General features: G+C 39.0%; 1 long non-coding RNA gene across 1 annotated transcript; it reads left to right on the top strand.

Moving 5' to 3' along the window:
* The first annotated feature begins 1,519 nt into the window (after window positions 1–1,519).
* LOC112847785 (uncharacterized) lies at window positions 1,520–2,665 on the top strand. Its single transcript, XR_003221575.1, has 3 exons — window positions 1,520–1,684; window positions 1,795–1,890; window positions 2,337–2,665. It is a non-coding gene; the product is annotated as an uncharacterized LOC112847785 (long non-coding RNA).
* The last annotated feature ends 574 nt before the right edge of the window (window positions 2,666–3,239 follow it).

The raw sequence follows: 3,239 nt of genomic DNA, 5'->3' as shown, positions 1-3,239 counted from the left end.
GAGCTGTCGACAGACTTCAGCGCGGGCTTCTCACGACGTCAGGACTCGATGAGGTTTTCCTGTGGGGTCACACAAAAGTGCTGTGTCCCATCCGGCTCGAAGGACCAAGAAATGTCAGGAGTTTTCCTGTATTGCAACTCAGGTCAGAATAAAAACGCTCAGACAGGTTTACGTGTACACGGGTGAGACTCAGGGAGACTCGCGCCCCTGCAGTAAAAAGGAAGAGTCTTTATTCAGAGAGCACATACAGGAAGAGAGAAAATAGAACTGCAGGCACAGAGTGTGACTTCCCCATTTAAGCTTAATACTGAAAGAGCAAACACATTTAGATAAAGAAATGTACTTTTAAGCATAACATAATAAAAATCCTAGAATCCTAAAAAATCTCTTAACACCCTGCTACTTCATGTTCATGTCTCAGAAGAAATTGTGAGAAAACTGACTTTATTCTCATGTCCAGAATCTGTGGATGAGCTAAAAGACAATATAAAAGAAAAGTTAAAACTTGACTATGACTTTAGCTTATCATACGAAGACCCAGACTTTGACAGGCAATTTTGTTCACTTCTAGATATTGAAGAGCTTCCACAGAAAGCTGTTGTAAAAGTTGTTAGACCAGAGAGTGATGGTAGTTCAGTGGCATCAGATGACACAATAATACTACCCCATGCCATGACTCCAGACAGGGTTGAAAGATGGCCTCAGGATTTCCCAATTCCCACATTTTCCTATGAGGTAGAACTCATACTTGGTGAGGGTGATGTTGCTTATGTTGCTTATGAGAGAACAGGAAAGGCTCTCAAGTTGTCTAGGGGACAAAAGCATGACATTCTTGAAACTCTTGCAGCTAAAATGCATAGTTTCAAAGCATATCCCAGTGATCGGGACATATCAGTGGTAGCTGAAGCTCTTGTCACTAAGCATCCTTGTCTAAAGGAGCCTGGATCACAGACAGGCTGGTATGGGTGGAAAAATAGCCTAAAGTTTAAGATGGGGAACTATCGTGCTAAATTGAGTCGGGCTGGATTTCAAGAGGTAGCTGTGAATTCTGGAAAGAGAAGTAGAAATGACCCAAACAAGCAGTCACCACACACTGACATTTAAAGACCCAAAAAGGCAGAAGTAAATTTTCTGCTGAATTTCCCAAGGGGTGAAGATGCGGTTAGCCTTGAGCAGCTAAGACTGCAGATTGTGAATGAAGTCAAGAAAAGTGAAAAGAATCACATCCTGATTACAAAGCTGATGCATACCACATATGCCTTGCAACGCAAAGAGATCATCAGTGATGACCTACCAGTAGGTGAGATCCTGGATCGCTGGCCTGCTCTGAAACTGGAGTCCCAGGTAAGAATGTTTCCTTAGATGAGGCATATAACAAGATGCATATTATATTGATTTCTGTTATGTGGCCTCTCTGAATTAATACAAATTAAGCCATGGTAGTGTAACAATTTTTATGTATTTTGCAAATATTTGTAGACTAATTGAAACTTGTAAATTTATTTTGTGTGTTCAGATCTGTGCAGAAATCCACAGAATTACAAACCTCAACCTAAAGAACCACTTTTATACTGTGTTGGACCAACATGCCCCCCAGCTGCAGAGCTTATTCAGAAAGAAAGCTGCTCGCGCAGGGAAAGTGTCTGATGTTCTGTCTCAACTCTTCTGAACCTATGATCTCCAGGTAAGTGGGGTTTTGTCTTGTTTTTTGAGATTTATTTAATTTGATCCATTTTAACTGCCATTCTTGACTGGGTAAGCCAATAATTAAAAAAAAATGTTCTTGTGATGTAGGAACAAGCTGATATCCATGCCCGACGTGCTGTTGTGCTTCATGCCCTCCCTGCCTATTTGGACGAAGACACCTCTACCTTCATCAAAACTTGGGATGTAAGTTTGTGAACAGTATCCTAGTATCAACCTTGTTTAGATTTCACAAAAACATTATGACACTTTGTTGTAGACAGACCCAAAGGATGGAGATACTTCTCACACTGTCAGTGTTCATGTCACATAGGGGGAAACACCACATATTCTTAATGTGTATACACCCTACCATTCTATAATGTTCCTAGCCCAGCCATATATCACTGTACATTTTTTTTAAATAATAGAACTCCCATTGACTTTCTGTAGTTATTACAGTGAAGAGGTATGACTTTGCTTTATGAGTACTAGTTTTGTCAATTTTTTTCTGAAGTCTTTGGTGTGTTTTGGCTTTTTTGTTGTTCAAACAATTGATTTCTAAGATAGGAATAATCCAGAACTTGTATAGTGACTTGTATAGATGAGACTAAGAGAAATAGGAATGCATGTAGTAATTTTGTTTTCTGTAGATGATGCATTCTGATGAACCAGATATTAGTGAAGTGCCACTTGGACTCCTCCTGATCAGAGCCAATTCCAGCGATGCAACATTCTTCTGCCCTGAGAAGATTGCAGTTTTGGTCGAGGGTAACATAATCATTGATTTCCCCACCCTGGCTGATGCATTTCTGATAATATTTGGACTGACTTACGCCCGGCATCTAAGCTACCCAAAATGTTTGGCCAACACATTTGACTTTATTCAGAAAGTTTTGATGGGTCTGGAGGATGGGAAATTGAAGCCTAAAGTGCTGAGTCTCAAAAATGATCTTTTGGCAGCAGAATAATGTCCAGGGTTCCAGGGTTCCTACACAGCCCTCAAGTGCCTGAGCAAGTAACTCAGTTTATCATTTTTCCAAGTCTGGATAATTTTTAAAAAAGAGAATAGAAGTGAGAAAATGTTGGTATTTGTATATTCTTATTTCATACTTGATTATCTAAATTCAATTCAATTTTATTTATATAGCGCCAAATCACAACAAAAGTCGCCTCAATGCGCTTTATAAAAGCCACATCAACATCCCAAATAAAAGGGGAAGGTGATAAGGCACTAAGGAGTTTTACAAGTCTTTGTTTTATGTTTCTAAGGAAGGATTTATCTCTTTAAAGTTTTATTGGTCTGTTGTTGACAGCATGATTGCACTCTACAGATGTGCATATTGGTTTAAGTAATAACCCTTTGCTGTTTTTGTAATGACACAGTATTGGCATATTAAAAAGGTTCCCGATAATATTCCAGTGTATTACCTGCACTGTAAGTTACTTTCATTCAGTTTCTCCACCTGACAATGCAGGATTTTATCTGTGGGTTTTTTCATTTACTTTTGTTTTTTAACAAAAATGCCATACTCATCTGTTAATCAAATCTGAAT

Source organism: Oreochromis niloticus, linkage group LG9 (assembly GCF_001858045.2).
Source record: "Oreochromis niloticus isolate F11D_XX linkage group LG9, O_niloticus_UMD_NMBU, whole genome shotgun sequence".
Taxonomy (NCBI): Eukaryota; Metazoa; Chordata; class Actinopteri; order Cichliformes; family Cichlidae; genus Oreochromis; species Oreochromis niloticus.
This window is presented reverse-complemented; position numbering and strand designations above follow the sequence as displayed.